General features: G+C 37.0%; 1 pseudogene; it reads right to left on the minus strand.

Moving 5' to 3' along the window:
- Positions 1-239: 239 nt before the first annotated feature.
- LOC143628314 (putative pentatricopeptide repeat-containing protein At3g25970 pseudogene) lies at positions 240-2311 on the minus strand (annotated as a pseudogene).
- Between the last annotated feature and the right edge of the window lie 21331 nt (positions 2312-23642).

Consider the following 23642-nt stretch of genomic DNA (forward strand, 5'->3'; position numbering starts at 1 on the left):
GACAAAAATCTTTTGACGGTGGAGTAATGTTAGGTATCAACTAGTAGAGGGGGTCAATAGTAATAAGATATTATTATAGGGGGTTGTAAGTGTAATTAGTATTTGTACTTAAAACAACGTCTCCTTGAATGAAAAAGTAGCTATTGATTTGTGAGTTTAACTCCTTCTATGATTCTTCTTCTTCTTCTACAATTCTTTATCTCGATTACCTTTTATATCGTAACATTGATCCAATGTTTTCAGATGTAGACTTTAGAATTCCATACAGCATGTTCCAAATCCATAATATCATTTGTTAGTGTTCTCAGTATTTGGTGTATATCCGAGTTTTGAGTATGTGAATGGGCTAGCAGCATTAAACGGATGCACCCGGTTCCCGACCTCTATCCAGCTCCAACCCGGGTACCTTCTTCACCCCCTTTTCTTTCATTATTCTCTTCAAACCAGCAATTTCATCCCACCACTTATTATGACCATACAAATCACACAATAGAACATAAGTACAATGCTCATAAGGTTCCAATTCCAATAATAACTTCCCCACACGCGTTGCCATTCAACATCACCGCACAATCTACAAGCCCCTAACAAAGTTTTCAAAACCATTGCATCAGGTTCAAATGGCATTGTTTCAAGCACATTTTGTGCTCTCTTTTAGAATGCCCGCGCGTCCAAGTAGGTCAGTCACACACGCATAATGTTCCATCCGAGGTGAAATTCCATACTTTTCAAAAAAACTGTAACCTTTTTCAACCAAACCGTTGTGGCTGCATGCAGTCAGAACCGCAACAAATGTTATGTGATCCATTTTTCACGTTTATTCTTTTCATCTCAGAGAAAAGATCCAATGCAACCTGACCTTGACCATGTTGCGCGTATGCAAACATGATGGAGTTCCAAGTAACCGCGTTTTGTTTACATGAAGTTTCAAAGGTTCTTCTAGCAACCCCAATGCTCCACACTTAGAGTACATCACTATTAAACTACTGGGTACAAATTCATTAGATTCATAGCCTGATCTTAGCGTCAACCCATGAATATGTTGACCTAACTGTAAGGCTGCCACGTCAGCACACGATCTAAGTACCGCAGAAAACGCGTAATAATCCATCTCCACATTTCCAGAATTCCCGGGATTGCATTATCTGAAAAGCTTCAACGCATTCTCGCTAAACCCATGCTGCGAGAGTGCGGTTAGCATCGAGTTCCAAGAAACACGGTCTTTGAACTCCGTTTTATCAAATATTCTTATCACATTATCCATATACACACCATTAGATCCGCTATACATAGCCATTAGCGAATTAGAAACCGGAGTCAAATGGTCAAAGCCCTGTTTGACCACCAATGCGTGTAAAGATTGTCCTTGGTTTGTAACTTCTTCTTCAAAGAAATTACTTATCATGCTAGTGTAAGTATAAATATCCGGTTCAAATCCCAAAACTTGCATCTCGGAGAAAAGGTTAACCGCGAGGGCTCGTTTATCATGTTCTAGACAAGCCACGAGCATAGCATTCCAAGAAACAACATCCCGCTCACCACTCGCATCATTAAAGACCCCTTTTTGCATCTTTAATTGACCCACATCCCGAGTAAGCACTAATTACGGCATTAATCACATAGATATCAAATAATACACCGTGTTTTATAATCACGCAATGAAGTTGCACTGTTAGCTTATATAAATCAGGGTTATCTAGTAATGTCAAAAGGGGTGAAAACGTGCCATCGTCAAGGTTTACGCCTTCTCTATGCATAGATTTAAACAATAACAAAGAACTGAAACGGTCACCGGTTTCAACATATCCCGAAATCAAAGCGTTCCACGAAACAGTATTTCGATCAGGCATCGAATCAAAACACTTATGTGCATCCACGACTCGACCACATTTTGCATGCATGTCCAAAAGCGCACTCATCGAGTAGACATTCCGTTCTTCCCCGTTTTAACAATGCACGCGTGCACTTTTTGTCCAGCAAACAAACACTCATTAGAACCTACACCCTTGAGTATGCTACCAAACGTGTACTCGTCAAACCCGAACTCGCAATGCTTCATACGCGTTAGGACCGCCCATGTGGCTTGGAGAGTCCCGTGGTTGGCGTATCCAGCGATTAACGAGTTCCACGAGACGGTGTCTCTGTGAGGCATTTCGTCGAACAGGTTGTGGGCAAGTTTGAGTTTTTGGGTGGTTTTCAGGTAGCATGTTAATAGGTTGTTGGCGGTGTAAGTATGAGTGATGGTTCCTAACTTGATCAACTGACAATGGGTTGACTCACAAGCGTTGATGATGGTGCGTGATTGCGTCATTTATTTAGTTACAGAGATGGAGTTTAAGCCACCTGATCATCTGTAATGATAACTGAAACTTGTCAGGGGAAATTCTCAACAATGTCCATTTTATTAAACGAGCCGAGCTCGAAACAAGCTAAGCTTAGAATTGTAAGCATGATATATTTTTTCATTTATTCCCTTAAAACGGGTCCGCAACAACATCCACAATAAGCATAGATTTGGCTAATGGGTCCTATAGATAGTTTGGTTAAATTTGCTCATTTTCGGGTCAGATTTTAATCCATGCTATAAGTCAAAACAAACATTACTTGTTAACATATTTTAAATTAGGAACAAAGGGCAATATAGGAGTTCAAAGCTCAAAAAGCATATTTTAGTTAACTAAATGTGCAGCGATTATTCCTTTAACAATCTGGTTTTGTTGGTTATTTGCAAATGAATAGTCCCTTTGTTATGAGTCTTTGCAGTTTTTAAGAGGCTGCCACTCAAGCCTATGAATATTCTTTACATATAGGAGTAACAAGATTACGATGATTTTTTTTATTATGATTTGTTGTTTTGATTTATGTTTTTATTTATTGGTCCTGGATGGAGGCTATTTTTGCAATCTTCAATTTAATTCACATCTTAGTTCTTAATGGAGGTATGATTTTTTATAGCTATTTACTTTTATATGCTTGTATGTTGTTTTCAAATCATTTGTGTTTGTGTTTTGAATGAAGCCAAAACAAATTCGTGTGTTGTTGTGTGTGCGTGTTCAAGAAACGACACTAATGTGTATAAGCTTATGTTCTTTTGATATTATCTGATTTGGTCAAATGGAAAAAGTTTAGATTATAATTGAAGTTTTTTTTAATATTAATCATAGCCATATTGAAAATTTAAAAGTTTAAGTTTGACATGAAATGTCAACAGAATAATATTATAGCCATCATAAATGAATAAAAGAGATGTGTTTTTTGTTGTTGTACGTGTGTCTTATGTGCTCTATGTGGTGCTTAAGAAATAACTTTCACTCATTTTTTAGGGGTGGTAAACGAGCTGAATAGGCTTGAGCTCGGCTCATGAGTCATTTTTTGAAGCTCGAGCTTGGCCCATGAGTCGTTTTTTCAAGGCTCGAGCTTGGGCCCATGGGGTCGTTTTCTTCAAGCTCGAGCTTGGCCATGAGTCGTTTTCAAGCTCGAGCTTAGCTGTTATTTATTAATTAATTTATTGATTTTACAAATATATTAGCATGTAAGCTGTTTTATCTGACCACATCTAATGTTATTTTATTATAAACTATGAACATGATATAACTGCATATCTATTTTTATTTTTCCCATCGTTGCTACTAAAGCTAAGAACACAAAATTTAGTCTTATGCTTTCCTGCATTACCTTTACAGATTTGCCAAGTAGACATTTGTCCTTCTATATGCAATTATTATGTTTATTGTTTTTTAATATACATTAGTGAACAAATTTGCTACAAGAGGATAACTAATATGCACTTTTTAGGCATAGCTACTATTTCTCTACGCAACATTAGCTTTAAGAGAGAATATTTTGAGAGTTAATGGAACCAATATACATCCATGGTAATTTACTAATTTTACGTGATTCTCTTCATGTTCTATTAACATTTTATTCTGCAAGTGATGTCATCCGTATTAGTTTCTAGGCATGTAAACTAACTGAGCATGAATGGATTATGTAATATGAGCTGGATTGGAACAATGTATCTATAAAGATCACGTGTTTAATTTGAACAATGTATTTGTCTTTTTTTAAATGATTCAATTATTAAAAAAACAAAGACTAATTAAGATGACGCGGTTTAAAAGAGACTGCATCAACTATTATTCGGTTTTTCCATTCTTGCAGGTTGAAGGAAAATGCATTCTTGCTCTACGTGAAACACCTTCTGGTGACGTATTCAAGCTACTCGGTTCATCATCTCTAATTCATCCAGTTAGGTACAAAATCGAACTTCCTGTTTGTGTGAATTTATCATATGTGATTGCTCGCCCTGGTCCGTTTAATATACATTTTAAACCGGATAATGTAAGGTTTATAGCTTGTAGGTGAGCCACTTATTGTTTTCTTTTGTTTTTCTCTGTTTTTTTAGTTTAGCTTTTTCTGACATTCATAAGTTAAGTATGCGTATCTTGAAGTAGAATAGAGATACCCTTATGGCCTTATTCTTGATTCATATGTTTTTCTAATTATTTTTAGATGCATTTATCGTTTACAGTATATTCTTCGATACTCGCCCCTGTGGAAAGTAGGTCTGGGTGGGGTAGAGATAGGTGGGACATAGGGGACACTGATTCGCGCCGCGAGGCGGGGTCCAGGTCTGGGAGGGGTAGGGGTGGCCTGTGGTGCGGGTGGGGTGGGGGATCTGGCAACCCTGGTAGGGGAGGACAGGCTAGCACTCCTACGGCTAGTCTCACTAGGCTCAGTGCTGGATGCTAGGCATAAGCTCCTAGAGTTCCCGGAACTGGCCTCCTCCGGGTCCTCTTCCACTGACAGACTTCGTGATCTCGACATCCTTACCTGTACACAAGTTAGCAAACATATAGTTCCTTCCATAATGTAAATCATAATTAGTATAAACATACTTATACAACTTTGTCACATAAAAATATTATCATATACTTACACATATGTTGCCGATTTTACCTATTAATGTTCCCCGTGACTTCCCCTGAATTCCCTCGTGCGGAAAAGTCTGTTATTATGTTCCGGACCATAATAACTCACATGTCCATCCAAGTTCATCCAAATCTCGTCACTATAAATTATTAGTTGATATTCAGATCCTATAATACTTGAGCTACTGGTTATATTTTAGGTATCTTTTAAAGACATCCTAATTCATTATAACCAATGGCTCTGATACCAAGTTCTGTAACACCCCGTAACCGCAGCGGAAACGTGAACAGGATGCAACAGACACGTCTGATATCAACAGCATTGCTTATAAAGAAAACACCACTACATTAATTTACGCCATATTACATTGTTCCAAGTTTAGTTAACGTCTAGGCGTTAGCACATAAGTTTTACCAACAGTACATTAACATATTTAATACAAAAGATCATTAAGCTTCCACAAAAAAAAGCACGCATCGTCAAGCATGTAGCAATTATTCCAGTTTGGGGTACCTAAAAAGCATGTAAAGAAAACGGGTCAACTACGAATAGTTGGTGAGTTTCACTAATTTAAATAAACAGTGACAAATCATTATAATAATCATATATTAGCGATGTAATTATGCTGAGCCCACAAGTGAAACCTCTGACTATCCACACACAACCCCGTGGCATACTCCGCCCACGAACCTGCCCCAAACCGCTATGCCTAACATTACATAGCAAAATAAATAACAACAAAATAGACATGTGCAACTGGCTGGGAAACATCAGCAAATCCATGCCGGACCAGTAGGGTTTGTCAGACCAATAGTACTATTCACACTCTACCGGCTTTTACCTAATCACTCGTGTTGCGGTGCCTTACAATGTTAGCAACTCAGACAATTACCATCTTAGTACATTTCCGTACGATTCCCGTACAATAAAACATATATAAATACACGCAAATCCATGCGTTCAGTATGTACTTAAACATTTCAATAACAACATACTTTCCGCCCCGGAAAATATTTAAAAACAATTCAGAAAAGGGGCTCGTGAAACTCACCTTATCGTAAGCAAGCAGGTACACAGTACGCAAGCTATTAATCCGGATCTGTAATACGATCCCTAAGTTCGTTACTATACAATCACTATTAATACAACTTTAACCGTATTAACCGGTACATCTGGGGACACTGTTAACCCAGTACTGTACCGGTTCTGGGGGCAATGTTAACCCAGAAACACTTCTCCGGACTCAGATTGTGATATCGTTTAGAGTTCAATAGTTAAAATTACTCTTAGTTCATTTTCCCCGTTTTGCGTGCCTAGCACGGTTATCCGTTTTTACGTTTCAAAAATGAGTTTGGTCACACACGACCCGAAAATAGCTGTTGACTGATGATTTAATTATAGTTGTGAAATTAGAGCTCGGTTTAGACGCCCCGATTGGCCGCGGGACCCGTTTCCGTCTTTAGTGTAACGGAAACTGTTAAATCGGATAAAATTACTCAAATCATCCGAATTATTTTCGGATGATTTATTTTTACTTGTTTAACTCAGTTTTATGGAAATAGTTCATTATTAGGGTTTTTATACACCAGTCAGCTCGTTTAGGCGAACTTTACCGGTTTACGCGTTTTAAGCTTTAAAAGTTTGTTTTTATTTTCTTTTTAGCACAAATAATTATCCGTTTAATCTCGGATCTTGAAATATTGTACAAATCACTTTTTAACAGTGGGGAATTTTATAAAAATATTTCCAGAATTGATTTTTATATTTAAAATTTATTTATCTATTTTTAAACACCATTTAAACACTAAATATGTCGTAAATACCAAACGACCTTAGAAAAATCCCAAATTTTTCCTGGATGACCCCTGCCATCCACATAGTCTCCTGTAATTTTTCCAGAACCAAAATCTTTTTATACATGCCATTTTCACTAAAACCGAGCTAGAAAACCCTAGAACTCGTTTAACCGAAAAGCCTACATAGACTTCTCCAACTGGCCTAAAAAGCTTATCTGCAATTTTCCAGAATTTTTCATGATATTTAACTATTTTTCACCATTTTTAGCCAAAACCGAGCATTAAATTCACCAAATATTCATCCTTTATCCAAAAATTACCAAAATTTCACAGATCTCATATTTTCATGTGTAGATCATCTCTGTGAAATTTCGTAGTCTAACTCTAAACGTACCACAATCTGTCCAAAACACTCATAACAGAACATAAACCGAATATATCTTTTGTTTTCCGCCACTACAAGCTACACACTCGTCTTTCCGCCTTATCTACCACTAAATACAGAAACTACAACCAACATACCACAATACCAAGAAAGTTACACTCACAATCAAGCCTCTTACACTATAGTTTCGGTTATTGTTTCAAAACTAAAGTTTAAACCGTAAAAATTCGTTTTTAGTTCGTTTAACTCCTTTCTTAGACCAAGATCCCTTGTATAACCCGTATACATCACTTGATCATGCAAGAATCGGTTTCATCTCGGGTTTTCAACCTTTTTCACTTGAAACCTCATTTTCTTGCAAATACCCTCAAGAAACGAAGATGAACACGTACATAACTCGATTTTTACCTCGGTTTTCTTGCTAAAATCTCGGGTTTTTAGTTCATAATTTGGAGAGAATTGATGGATGTTGCAATGGATGTTATAAAAAAAATGATAAGTAAGGGGTATAAACCCCTTATCCGACCGGAATAGATAGGGGGGTGGGGTGGGGCCCACCTCTCCATTTCTAGCCACATATTTAGATTTCTGAAATCTGGATAACGTTTTGGATAATCTGGTTCAGTTCGTTTTTCGATTAAATGTTTAATCTAACTTAAAACGAGGCTAAAATGGTCGTTTTCGGCTCAAAAAAAGAAATTTATTTAAAACCGATTTGAAAACTTTAAAAACTTAAACAATGACATTTATTATCTTAAAACATCATATTATTAATAATTGCGCATCTTTTTCGGCTTGATCGATCGTCTCTTGCTTGGTTTGGTATTAAAGGTTTCGTTTAACGTACCGACGTACCATTAAATCGAAATTCTTTTTCTGTGCTTTAATTCACTTATCCCGAAGCTTTAACACTTCGTAAACATCACTAAATATTATATATCTCGTCTATAATGTAATCCTCGATTCGTTCGGGCTTCAATAACCGTTAATCGGTTAATCGTATTTCCAATACGATTAACTGTATAATCGAGTATAATCCGTACTGTGAATCATACATACTCGTATAAACGCAGTATAATTCATATATTAATTATTAAATAACACATAAATAGTATATACCGGCTAGGGTATACCTGATTTTGCCTGAATCGTTACATATAATGTTGAACCAAAGAGGTATGGATGAAGATACTTTTAATGCCTTGAGTAAAGAAGATTTGAAAGAACTGTTTTATCTGCATAAAGCTGAATGAGAAAAGGTTCTGATGGAGGGTGATAACCCTAGAAGTTTTGTTGATGGCAGATTTGTACCTGCAGGACTGATGAACAATCCAAGTGTAGTGAATATGATTATTAAATTGTGCAAAGATGCAGGTAAAAAATTTGCAGACCTCATCCTTCTTCCTACTGAACTGATTGAAGGAATGTATATGAGAGCTTTTGCTATATGTAGGCCTATCAAACCTATGAAGTCTATCCCATTCAGGCCTCCCATTTCAAGGCAACACATAGCAGCAGGCAGAGGTGAATCAATTAGAGCTGGATCTCAAAGAATAGCAAGACCACAAACCAATGTGGATCTACCAAGAACTCTCTACATTGATTCAGTATCTGAGTCTCTAAAGGTGATCATGAAAAGTAGACAGTTGAGAGACATGATTATTAGAGGTGATTTTGCTGAATTCGCTCAAGAACAATTGAAGAAAATGGCCACACTCAATCTTTATGATTATCAAGATACAACCAAGTTGGCTGGGATACAGTAGAATGAACTCTCTAAGTACCTTAAGGATGAAGCTCACAACGGATTCCCATTCTTGAAAGAGAAAAAAAGCTGGATGATGATCAAACATGATAGAACAAGAAGGGCTACTAGATTAAAGAAGATAGCCAGTGCAGAATTGAACTACCAGTTTTCAATAAGAAATAAGAATCCAGTATCAAACATGAATACTTGCATAAGTCCTGAAAGAAGAATGACACTCCCCAATTACACAGTTTAGAAGAATGGCATCATAGCTGAAATTGAGTACAAAGAAAATGATGGCCACTATGTGCTTAGCAATTATGAGGGCTTATTTTGGGGGTAATTAGAAGAGATCAATACATGACCTATTTGCACAACGAAGATCTGTAAGTCCCCACGGGGCGTCGCTGTTCGATACGAGATCCGCACGAGGTCTAGGAGTGCGGAATCCTCCTAGACTCGTTTAATGGTGTAGAAGACGAAGAACACGATTACACACGAACAAACACACGAACGGGATAAACAAATCTGCAGATCTTTTATATAAAACCAAACCACGTTACAAACCGAACACAAACAAAGACACGACCGACCCGAGGTGAGCTCTACCTCGGGTCGTCCCACACTACTCTCCCTCTCGGTTTCTCTTTACACAATTAAACTGAATACCAAATACTCTAACTTTCTTGATCCTCAAACCTAAACAAGACACACATATATATATAAACAACTTCGCGGGCTTGGGCTTGGGCCTGTAGGCGAAGTTGTTCTTAACTTTGCCTATGGCGAAGTTGTTATAACTTCGCCTAAAGTGAAGTTGTTCTAACTTCGCCTATGGCGAAGTTGTTATAACTTCGCCTAAGGCGAAGTTGTTCTAACTTCGCCTATGGCGTCTCCGCTGGTCAGAATTACATAGCGACGGTCACAAAATGCACCAACAGACTCCCCTTTGACCGTTGCTCTCAATTCTAACAAACATAAAAGATCATCTGTTACAAAACATGCACCAACAAGATCTAATAGATATAAGGTATTTGAACATTCCTGAAAGTCACATTCATTATCAAATCCTTTCTATCTTCAAGCAAAGGGCAGGAACCGTGATTGTAAATCGAAGACAAGCAGTGCACAATGCCTCAAGAAGATGAAGATTTTCTTTAGAATAGGTTTTGCTATGTAATGTCCTCGGACAGAATTTCTGAATATGTAATTGTTTATGTTTATGAATATGTAAAATTTGTTTTTGATTTGATGTGTATTTTAACTATGTGTAAGTAACTATAGAAGTGTTTTGGGTCAGCTGAGGTGTTCCAATCTAGGGGGAGATTGTTGAGTCAAGATTTGACCTAAAAATGATCATAAGGAATATTGGAATCTTCTCAACCTCCTCAGAAATAGCTAAATATGGAACCGGGCACACCTAAGACATCCGAGCAAGGTTTTACTTAGCCGGGCATGATATTTTGCCTACCGGGCAAGGTTATCTTCAAGAAATATTCTTTAGTGCATACCTGAGCAAGGTTCACTAGTTAGTGAATACCTAAGCAATGGTCACCAGTTAATGTATACCCGGGCAGGGTTCACTATATCAAGCAAGTTTGTTCTTCATAGCCGAGTAAGGTTTACCCTGGGTAAGCTCTTGGCTAACCAAGCTCATGAAACCAAGTGATTGGAAGACCGGACAAGGTATTCATTAATAACAGTGGTCCGAGTAAGCTTGATGTGTGTAATGATATATTCCAAGTAACATCGGGTAGGGTTTAACTCTAGTAGAGTACAGTGCTACCGATCACACTTTGCTAATAAGCTATTTCATAGCAAGGAGTTAAGGGACCATGGAAGAACAAGGTTGCTCGTAAGATCTTTCCTGGCAAAGTCTGATAAGGTCAAGAAGATTGAAGTCTACCCAGTGAAAGTTAAAAGTATACCCGTAAACTGTTCCCGAACACACTTCAAGGTTACCAAGTCTACCAAGGAAGGCAAAGCATAAAGTCTACTCGGATAAGATTACTTCTTCAAAACCTACCCGGAAGACTTGTTTAACACTTATATTTAGGGTTTCTTGATGGAATGACAGCTGTCTTGAGGTGTCAGGCCTATAAAAGGAATATCTTAGGGCATGCCTGAAAGACAGCAGACCGATATAGACATTTCAGATAATATTTGTTGTGACGGCTATCAAATAATAGTACTGACATAAATTTCCATAAGAAACGCTAAAATCGATTATCGTTTATGTAATTTATATTATATGAATGGAAATATTTTGAGTGATTCTTGTGTGTTAGTTACCTGTTATTAATCATTAAAGCAACTACCCTGTTTGTTATTGATTCTCCCTTTAACAAACTGTTTCTTTCCTAAAATAGCAACCGTCATTAACTCGCTTGTCGACACATTAAATGTGTGAGTTATGACTTGATTTTGATTAAGTGTGAATTTTCGGGACCGATACAAATGTTATCCTAACAAAGGTAAGAGGATTGACAAGCTCTTCAAATTGGTCATCTTTTCAATCTGGTTTTGTTCCTTCAGCTATCCTGGTGATCATTGCCTTTGTATTGACTCGAAGTTCCCCTTCGATGTGTTTCCTTGACCAATTCTTGGAACTTTTGACTTTGAGGAGTAGCTTGGAACAATCTTTTTGTCACTTCTCCTCATTCCTTCATTGTCAGACATCTCGGTGATCTTGATGTCATTGCAGCCTTGGGTGGATTTAGGTCCCAATTCATTGCAGTTGTAACAATAGAGCTTTTCTTTATCAAACCCAATGCCATTCCCATCTGAATCTCTGAAGCTATTCTTGCCATATTTCTTCATGAATTTTGAGGCCCTGTGAACATCCATGGCCATCTGATACTTGATGTCCATTTTCTTGAGATCCTTCTTGTTGATCTCGGGAATGTCTCCTTGTTGAAACGAAGAAGGAAATAGTTTTCATTACAACAACTCCTCATGGCTTGCCAAAAAGGCATGAAACAGTGCCATGTTGGAGTCATCAACTTGATGAGCTTGAGGAGTAGAGTAGGATGGGCTGCTTGTGGGTTTCTTGATCCCATGGGCTTTCAAAGCTTGTTCAACGACATTATCAACAACATCTTGAAAAGAGCTTGAACCTGATGGTGCTTGAGGAGTTGTAGTGGTTTATAAGGCAGAGCTAAGAGCTTGTTGACTGGTAAACAAGTTGAACCTATTAACAGCATGAATTTTGGGGTGTGCATGGCTTTGAAAGGTTGTGCTAACTCTAGACCCGTTAGATATTCCAGCATGGTTGAGAGTACTAATGTGATTACCCATTATTAGCTTGTCGTATATTTCAAATGTCTTGATGATAGATGTCAAATCAACAAGAGTTGTTATTTGTAGGTTCGTAGTTCTTTTGATGGTGACCATGCTACTATTCCAGGTATAAGGAAGGGGGTTTAGCAGCTTGTCATTAATTTCAATCTGGTAATAATCAGCTCCAGCACTCACGATCTTGGTAATCAATGTTTCAAATCTAAGGATTAGACGTGTTACCGATTCTCCTTGCACGTGGTTGAACATGTTGAACTCACCCTTTAACATACCCTTTTTTACTGTTTCTCATCTCAGTGTTTCCCTCAAACTTACTAACTAAGGCATCCCAAAGGCCTTTAGTAGTGGTGTGATCTCTCAAAATTTGAGATATTTCATGTGAGAGACAAACACTAAGAACACCATAATCTTTTTGATCATCACTAAACATCTTCATATCATTATCATCATAAGAAGTCACAGGCTTAGGAACTTGACCATCAGCAGTGGTAGTCATGGGAATATGGGGACTATTCTCAATGGGTCTAAGAAGTTTATAATCAATGATTCTAATGTAGTTCTTGAAACGCCATTTGAATTCTTCAAAATCATTGTCCCATCTTAGTAGCTTGGGAGGCTTAGTTGTAGTTCCAGCTTCATTCTCAAAGATCATGTAACTCCTTACTGCTTCATATTAAACTTTCTCATTTGCATTTACCAGGGATTAAATGAACTCAAGATCAAAACAAAGTTCAAACAGATTCCGTTGAAAAAACACACGTCCAAAGTAATCTAATGACCAAGCAGTTTATGAGAAAATATGTTTAAAGTAATAGAATGGCAGTGTGTTCTTATCAAATGGATCAATCAATCGAGAAAGACTCTATCTTTACCTTTGAGAACCCGTAACCCACAAGAAACTTCAAAAACCTGTCTTTCACACAAACCAGACCAAAATCCAATGTTTTGACCCAAGATCCACAACTAGTAGAGCCCGAAAGCTCAGATACAAATTGTAAGTCCTATGGATGGATCAAACAACACAATAACTATTCTACTTGGATCAATCTCAACACTAGATAGCGGAAATATATACACTACAAAAAAGATTGGTATCTGGGACTGAAAAAATAGTCTCTAATACTTCTCAATTAGTACCTAATGGCTATTCAAGATTGATTTTCAGTCCCTAGCTAGTGACGGATACCTAGTCGTAGATAATGATTGGAGTAACTAAAAATCAGTCCTTATTGGGTGGCACCAATAAGCACTAGCAATCAATCTCTGATACATAAAAGTTCAGTCCTCAATTTTTCGCCAAGTACCACACCATTTTAGTCCCCAATACATTATTTTCAATGATTGAAAACTAGTCTCAAATCACTAGTAAGGAATCGAGATTTAGGATCTTGTTTGGTTTGTTATTGGCCGAAGAGGAGAAGAGAGCAAGGATAGGGAAAGAGTTGGTAGATGAATAAGGTTTTGATAATTTGAAAAAGGTTAATGTTTGCATGAGGAACATACACTATTTATAGTGTATGTTCTCATGCACCATACATAAATTAACACGGCCCAATGGGCTCTTGTTTACAAGGCCTTGGGCACAAACATGTAAAGAAAACAAACCAACTAGCTAACTAATATAAACGTTAAAGTACGAGTAAATACAAAAGACTATTTGTAACACCCCGTAACCGCAGCGGAAACATAAACGGGATGCGACAGACACCTCTGATATCAACCACATTGTTTATAAAGAAAACTGAATACATTAATATACTTCAAATTACATTATCGCTTATTTCATTACCGTCTAGGTGATACACACATCATACAATACGATACATAAGTCTATTTATTATAATGTATCTTAACATCCCGCACGCAAATCTTACACACATCAAGCACTTAGCACGTAAGCAATCACTTCATCTTAGTTGTACCTGAAAAGCATGTGAGAAAACGGGTCAACTACGAATAGTTGGTGAGTTTCACAATTCGAGTAAACCATGATAAATCATTATCATAAAATAATATTATCTCGGGACACTGTTAACCCAGTACTGTACTCATTCCGGGGGCAATGTTAACCCAGAAACACGATGTAATTATGCTGAGCCCACAAGTGAAACCTCTGACTATCACACACAACCCCCGTGGCATATCCCCCGCCCACAGACCTGCCCCAAACCGCTATGTCTTACATTACATAGCAAAATATATATCAACAACAAAATAGACATGTGCAACTGGCTGGGAAACATCAGCAAATCCATGGCGGACCAGTTGGGTTTGTCAGACCAATAGTACTATCCACACTCTACCAGCTTTCAGTTAATCACTCGTGTTCCGGGGCTTTAGAATGTTAGCAACTCAGACAATTACCATCTTAGTACATTTCCGTACGATTCCCGTACAATAAAATATATGTAAATCCACGCAAATCCATGCGTTCAGTATGTACTTAAACATTTCAGTAGGAACATGCTTCCGCCCCGAGAAAATATTTAAAAACAGTTCAGATAAAGGGGCTCGTGAAACTCACCTTAGCACATACAAGCAGGTAACAACAATCATTATCAGTTAACACGTCCAATCTGTAATATGATCCCTACGATCGTTACTATACACTCATTATTAATATAACTTTAACCAAGTTAACCGGTACATCTGGGGACACTGTTAACCCAGCACTGTACTCGTTCTGGGGGCAAGGTTAACCCAGAAACACTTCTCCGGACTCAGATTGTGATATCGTTTAGAGTTCCATGGTCACAACTACTATTAGTCGTTTTTCTCGTTTTGCGTGCCTAGCACGGTTATCCGTTTTTACGTTCAAAAATGAGTTTGGTCACACACGACCTGAAAGTAGTGGTTGACTGATAATTTAATTAAAGATGTGAAATTAGAGCTCGGTTTAGACGCCCCGATTGGCCGTAGGACCCGTTTCCGTCTTTGGCGTACCGGAAACTGTTAAATCGGTTAAAAATAGCCAAATCATCCGAATTATTTTCGGATGATTCATTTTTACTTGTTTAACTCAATTATATGAAAATAGTTCATTTTTAGGGTTTTTATACACAAGTCAGCTCGTTTAGACGAACTTTACCGGTTTACGCGTTTTAAACTTTAAAAGTTTGTTTTTGCACAAATAATTATCCGTTTTGTCTCGGATCTTGAAATTTTGGCCAAATCACTTTTTGACAGTGGGAAATTTTATAAAAATATTTCAAGAATTAATTTTTATATTTAAAATTTATTTATCTATTTTTAAACACCATTTAAACACTAAATATGTCGTAAATACCAAACGACCTTAGAAAAATCCCAAATTTTTCCTGGATGTCCCCTGCCATACACATAGTCCCCTGTAATTTTTCCAGAACCAAAATCTTTTTTTACATGCCATTTTCACTAAAACCGAGCAAGAAAACCCTAGAACTCGTTTAACCGAAAAGCCTACTTAGACTTCTCCAACTGACCTCAAATTTTGTGTGTGACTTATAAATGTTATAAAAAGATTATCTGAAATTTTCCAGAATTTTTCATGATACTTAACTATTTTTCACCATTTTTGGCCAAAACCGAGCATTAAATTCACCAAATATTCATCCTTTATCCAAAAATTACCAAAAATTCACAGAACTCATATTTTCATGTGTTTAACACCTCTGTAAAATTTCATGACCTAACTCTAAACGATCAACAATCTGTCCAAAAACTCCAAAACCGAACATAAACCGAATATACCTTTCGTTTTCCGCCACTACAAGCTACAAACTCGTCTTTCCGCCTTATTTACCACTAAATAAAGAACCTACAACCAACATACCACAATACCAAGAAAGTTACACTCACGATCAAGCCATTTCTTTCATGGTTTCGGTTATGATTCCAAAAACAAAGATTTAACCGTAAAAATTCGTTTTTGATTCGTTTAATTCCTTTCTTGGACCAAGATCCCTTGTATAACCCGTATACATCACTTGATCATGCAAGAATCGGTTTTCATCATTGAAACCTCATTTTCTTGCAAACAAACTCAAGAAACGAAGATGGAAACGTGATTAACTCGATTCTTTACCTTGTTTTCTTGCTAAAAACTCTCGGTTTTTGGATGATATTGTGAAGAGGAAGAAGGATAATTCCATGGTTGTGCAAAAAAAAGAAATGAAGTGAATGGGGTAGCACCCCTTGTTCCGATCGGTTTAGTTAGGGGGTGGGGTGGGACCCACCTCTCCATTCTAGGCCACATGTTTGGATTTCGGATATCCGGATAATATTTTGGATAATCTGGTTCAATTCGTTTTTCGGTTAAATGTCTAATTCGGCTTAAAACGAGGTTAAAACGATCGTTTTTGGCTTAAAAAATGAAATTTATATAAAACCGATTTAAAAACTTTAAAAAGTTAAACCATGACATTTATTAACTTAAAACATCATATTATTAATTATCGCGCATCTTTTTCGGCTTGATCGATCATCTCTTGCTCGGTTTGGTATTGAAGGTTTCGTTTAATGTACCGACGTACCATTAAATCGAAATTCTTTTTCTGTGCCGTACTTTACTTATCCCGAAGCATTAATGCTTCGTAACATCACTAAATATTATAGATATCGTCTATAATTGAACCCTCGATTCGTTCGGGTTTCAATAACTATCGATCGATTAATCGCATATTCAATACGATGAATTATATATTCACGTACAATCAATACAGTGAACCATGTATTCTCGTATAATTACTATGGTAATTCATGTACCCGACATTAAATATGATGTAACCATTGTCTACCGGTTAGGGTATACCGGGTTTCGTCGGAATCGTTACACTATTACAAAATGGGATCCTACAAGTTATACAACAATCGCTCAAGTACTCATCACGAACGCAAATCGGACTAACATGCCTCTTTGCTGAAAACATCTCTTAACACATGTTCTGACAGGTAGACCAAAATTTTAATTAAGGATTCTAGATTTGTAAATAACTCAGATCTTATAGATCTAATCAACTTATAATCATAATTGATTGATTGATTATTGGATCTAGTTTATGTATACTCTTAGTTGTGTATATAGTATATTAGTAATTGATATAATAATAATAATAATATTAATATGGTTTAACGAAGAATTGAGCGAGAGAGAACTTTTGCAGAGGTTCGGTATAATAATAACTCAAACTTAAATTATGAAGGCATGAAATAGAATATGGAGACCAATTCGTTACACATCCCGTAAAGAATTGGCTCCAATTCATTAACTTACAAAACAAATAAGGAAATCATAACGAATCACCTGATTCGTTATACCCCCGTTCATCAACATTCCATGACTAATGGGAACATACATAACGAATTACAGTACATTCGTTAAACATCCTTAACGAATGAACCTTACATATAACGAAATGGCTAATTCGTTAAAAATCCTTAAAGAATTAGCGATTACATAACGAACTTAATAGTTTTCCATAAATACCCTTACGTTATAATAATAAATTACAATCGATAAGTTACAAACACTCGAGACGAAAAAACTGTGCATTAACAAACACCCCCTCGTCTTGAGCTCTTTGTATTTAAGTTACTTGAAGCGCTTTGTCTGCCACTCAGGAAAACTGTGAATGCCGAACTCGTGACATACACATACGACACGCTGGAACTGCATAGCTCGGTTGTAGTCTTCCTGGCGCTCTATCAAAATCTTGTTCACGAACAGCACGTCATTTTCTATTTTGAATAAGTTAACGAGCCACATCGGGTCGATAACTCTAATAAAACTGGTCTTCAAGGCTTTACCCAGAACAATGACGGCCTCGCCAGTACGATTATCATAGAACCATCGGTTAAAAGTTAAGTGAAGACTCTGTGGAAACGTCTTCACCTGTACATGTTTCATCGACTTTGGCGGTTTTACCTTAAGCACGAGTTTTCTCCAACCCGTACGAGGAACAATCGTGTCAATACATTTACAGGTTGGGACTTGTGGCTTAAAGAATTTAAAACCACGGTTTACCTCGAAGAGCAAATGTTGATGAAGCTAATCTGCTCGACGATCTCCACCGCAATTAATAAAAGGTCAACCCGCGAGGGTACGAACAACCCAAAGCGGTAGTGAGAGAACGTCAGTGATATGTTGGTAATACTGTACGCCGTTCCCCCTTTTGATAATACAGACCTTTAAATCAGAATCATATAGATAGGAAACGATGTCACCTTTCACAGTCGACACGGCTTTGAACATTGTCTTCTGATTAGCTTTGGCTCGTGCGATAGCGTCCAGTTTCTGTTCCCGATTAACATACCTGTATGCCTCAATAAGTATACGAGCCCGCTTGCTACGGTACTCGAACCAACCGAGAATGTCAGCCTCAGTCGGATTTATTCTTTGATACCTTCTCCAAAAGATCTTCAGCAGCTTTGATGTTTTCTTCAATAAAGGTAGGAACACCCTGATCAACAATGGATCGTTGATAAAGATCGGGGTATTCCTCTGCTATCACATTTTCAATTTCAATCTCCTCATCTTCATAAAAGAACGACGTATTCATATGTGGAATACTCGTATCCAGTACGACTTCCTCGTCGTTCACTACCTCCACGTCCTCCTCGGCTTCCAAAGCATCGAGTTCTTTATTGTTTAATCCCAGCAATAATGCAATCTCTTCACGCGTTAGGGACTGATTAACAAACTAACCCTCTTCAATCTCGGCAAGGTTCCCAGTGCTCATCACTACGCCTTTCTTGCAGTCCATGAACAGGATGGTGTTGGGTTTGACCGACTCAATTGGTTGACACTGAGTCGAGTCATGATAGGTCACCATTTGTCTATCATGGCCTTCACCTCCGCTCGTACCAGCACCTGAGGATGAGCCGTAAGCTTGTTTTGGCTCAATACGTCCAGCACCTGCAGCATCAGGATCATCATCGTCATTCTTCAGCTTTTTCAACGCATCGTCTTTACAAGTAAGCTGAAGAAAAAGATCCTCATGTTCCTTGATCTTCAACCCCTGAACCATGACAATCTCACGAAGCTCCTTCGTCTCCTTTTAACAGTAAGAGACGAACCCCATCATACATCCTTGATTAATCAGCATCTACTCTTGAGCTTGACGATCGGCCGCCTTTGATTCTCGTAAAGATGAATCAAACTCAAGAGCATGTTCATTTGATTTTCTGGGGTCAATGAATGAAACGTCGGAGGTACCAGCTACACGGGATCCTGAGGACGACTGATTCTCATAAAAGAGACGTCCATAGGGTGAGTCGGCATCATAGTCCGTGTTGGAAGAATAACCGAAGTAGCAGTAGTAGGCCTTGGCATCGTAGATAACATTGATTAAGGAATCATGCCAAGCCAATCCTTGGATTAGATATAATCGTAGTCGTCAATGTAAATTCTGGGGTGCTAGTAGTAAGCGGCACCGCCGGACTTTGAGATTCAGACGACCATTGCAAACGTGGACCTATTTCCACCCATATTCGTCAACCACACGATGCTTAGGCGGTTAATCAGACGCTAGGTCCTTGCCCTTACGTTTTCGTTGTGCAGTAGAAGAACTTGCCGCCACAACGTCAACACGTCGTTGGTCACCTCCTTGACCACCATCACCACCATCATCTCCATCATCACCGCCTTCGTTCCCACCTGGTCCCTCTTCACGTTCGAAATCCGAATCATCGCGGATTCAACGATCATCAAAGGACATACATACGCCGGATTTGACAGAAGACCAATCAAATGTTTGGTCATAGGCGTCTCTTGTCGATACTGCTTCATCCTCTTTAACATATCAACAGTCATATGCTCCAACTTTAGCACGTCGTTTCTAAGCGTCAAATCAACCTCCAGATCAGGAATGAGATCCTAAATGAAGCATGGATACATAAGGAATTTACTGCATTGGTTTTTGACCAAGCAGGTTTCCTTGAGATGATAGAAGATCATCTCTAAGAAATTGAACGGTTTGTTCAAAATCATCGCGATTAATGCCTATTGTAGAATGGTCCGGCACTCGTCGTATCCACCTTTACGACCCACAAGTCTATGTATAAGCAAATGTAATAAATACTTGTACGTGGGGCACAAGTGAGCCTTGTTGTACATGGATCGGTCGAGGGTACTCCCATAGAATACTAGTTGAAATAACCCATGAATCAACGTCTTGTCACACTCGCACGGGTTGTCCATGTTATCCACAAACTTTAGCACCCGTCTTATAACACCAGGTGTAATGATAACCGACTTCGTGTTGACCTCGGCAGCGATTTGGTTTTAAGACTCAACGTATTGAGCTGAATTCCAAAATGGTCATACAATGCTGGAATGAATCTTCCTGTCAAAAGTTACCGCATAAGCTATACGAGAACGTCATATAAAGGCTAGCATATCCCTAAACATGTCTTCATCAGCGATGTTCACCCCAACGAAAGCACATATGTTATGCTTCTTATCGAACGAAAATAACGGGAGTTCAGGCTCTTGTGGTTGTTGTACTGGTTGTTGCTCAACTATGGGAACTTCCTGGACAACTTGTCAGCCATAACTGAGAATACATAAACCCGAGATTTAGTAAAGACGAACATTTAAACAATTTAAATTATTTAATAATTGTAATTTTGGTTTGTTCAAAATAAATCTAAGTTCCATTCGTTATTTTATTGTCTGATTCGTTATAACAAATAAGGTAATTCGTTATAACGAATTACCTGTTATAACGAATCAGGTAATTTGTTATAAATAATTAAGGTGAATCATATATAACGAATCTATAACGAAGGAATAACGAATGAATAAACGAATGTGAAGTAATTCGTTATCAAAACCACGAAGGAGTTAATTCGTTATATCAATCATAACGAATTGAACACGAATTAGTATCCATTCGTTAACTTATAACGAATGACCATCAATAATTAAATATTTGACTAACTGTAGTCATGGTCAAATTTAATATGAAAGTTAAAAGTCAAACATGCAATCGCAGATCCAATTACACCATGGTAGACGATGTAACGATCTGTAGCGACCACGAATCGGCTCGGAAACACATAGATAGCCAAAATATATTATCCATTTTGGTTAAATCTGAGGAAAACTTAGGTTTATTAAGGTTTAGTTTATAAGTTAAAAACCGTCATAAAAATCAATTAAATGACTCATGTAACAGCCATGAATTTCGACGAAAATTAGCACGTTGTGATAGTCTCTACCTTACGAATATCAGATGATGTTCAAAAGTTAGTTTAATGAAGGTCAGATATTCTGGAAAAATTGAGCAGGGTAACTTTAGGAAGATGAACAGTGTGAGGAAACGAATGACCAGATTCGTTCATCACCATTCAACATATAGGATGAATTGGCACATTTTCCAAGAGAACGAACCGGATAATTCGTTATTTTAAAATTGAAGAATTAGCAAATTCGTTAACTCATTCGCAGACACTGTAACGAATGAGTAATTCGTTAAAAATTAACAAGAAATGAATTAAAGAACTTCGTGCTCAATTCGTTATATTTCAGATGACGAATGGGGTCATTCGTTACAGAGTGGCGAAGCGAATTAAGGATAACGAATTGAAGTAATTCGTTATCCGAATGACTATCATTCGTTATCAAGACAGATAACGAATTGACAATTAAAATTTAAAGTCTTTTTCAATTTAATTTTAAAAAAAATAATCAATTAAAAATAAATAAATAAATAAATGCATCGAAACTCGTGTCCCGCTGAACTTTACCTTACGAATCTTACCCGACTTGGTAAAATGTAATACCTTAACGTGTTTTACGCTTAACAGCACATAACATAAAAGAAATAAAAATATTTAAAAGAATAAATAAAAATGAAAACCTTTTTGATATTTTTCTTTTTCTTTTCAAAATGTTTACATTTAAACCCAAAAATAAAACATAAAATAGAAAACAAAATATTTTGATACTTTTGAATATTTTTCAAAGGCAGTACATATTTTTGTATTTTTGGTGAGTTTAAGCAAAGAATCATATTGACGAAATTGCCCTTCCATCTCAGTTTTTTTATTCAGCGTTATTATGACTGGCGTTAAGTCGGTCATTGATATTGTTGTCCACCTAAATCTTATAACAAAATTTCAAGTTGTTTTATGATGTGATTAAATGTTTAATTAAAGCACAGAATATTAAAAACTATTAGCCTCTAATCTCGGTTCAAGCTTAATTTGATTTTTACCGTATCACCCCAACTTGACTTAAACCATTATGTTGCAGATCAAAATATAGAATTTTATAGATATTTTTTATAGATGCACCAAGATTCCTTTGCCGTGAGTGAGTATGCTCAAGTCCATCTGTAGGCTTACATACATTGTGTCTCATGGGATCCGTTTCTTATTGGTATTAAGACTCACGCAAGGGAGGAACAATGTATGACTAATAGCGGATTTTTGATCAACTTACTAATTCAATTTGTACGATGTAAAACAGTGATCAAGGTTTAATGACTTTGGGTTTGCTCTAAAAGCGTTTGAAATATTCATGCTTATGAATACCCAGACGATTAAGCCGCGTAAAGACTCACAGTGTCAAGAACCCTAATGCTTTTTATTCAATCTTATTGTTTTTGGTGATCAGACAAACATAAGGCTTGAGTATGACAGGCGTTTCTTATGAATACCGAGATTTTTGGTAGAGACCAACACCTCTTTCAATTTGGCGTTTCTTTCTGTTTATATCACATACTTTACTCTAACGGCTTGTTTAAAACCTATCAATGCACAAATGCATTTAAGCACTCAATCTTTTAAGCTTATTTCGTTCTAAATTTATAACCAGATGATCAATGTGCTATCATTTTCTCAGTGTGCTTCAAATCTCAATTTTTGAGGAGCATAAAAATAAATTCAATCGCCCCCAGTCAATTTTAGTCTATAGATTAATGGCTATCCTATCAACCCACAATTAGATAACAGGACCAAAACATGCAATCATGTTCTACAAACTTAAATAACCGACATATTTTTCAGCGAGAGAATTAAATAAAACGTACAACAGTCGCCCCAACAACTTTCAAGTATTAGGTGAATGGCTATCATGAACATTTACAATCAAATATCAGGACCAAACATATACACGCATATCTCCTTTAAATCTGAGTAATTGGCAAAATTTTAAGCGAAAGTATGCAAAAATCTCTTTGGTTTTTCTCTGTACATACATAGAAACACAATATTTTTGTCTTTTTGGATTTTTTTTATACAAACTAAAAAACACAATCTTTTTGATTTATCAATTTTTCAATGTCTTTGGATTTTTCGAAATATTTTAAACAAAGATCAAAATATTTTTGTATTTTTCAATATTTTTGGTTTTTCTCTATACAAATTAAATTACAAGATTTTTTTATTTATCAAAATTTTTTAATGTTTTTTTTTATGTTTCACCCTCAAAACCCAAAACATAAAAATAAATGAAAGAAAATAAACAAAAATAAAATAAAGATAATTATCCTTGTTTCAGGGT

This window comes from Bidens hawaiensis, unplaced genomic scaffold (assembly GCF_021521415.1).
Source record: "Bidens hawaiensis isolate Kalapana, Puna unplaced genomic scaffold, B.hawaiensis_p1.1 tig00004868_1, whole genome shotgun sequence".
Taxonomy (NCBI): domain Eukaryota; kingdom Viridiplantae; phylum Streptophyta; class Magnoliopsida; order Asterales; family Asteraceae; genus Bidens; species Bidens hawaiensis.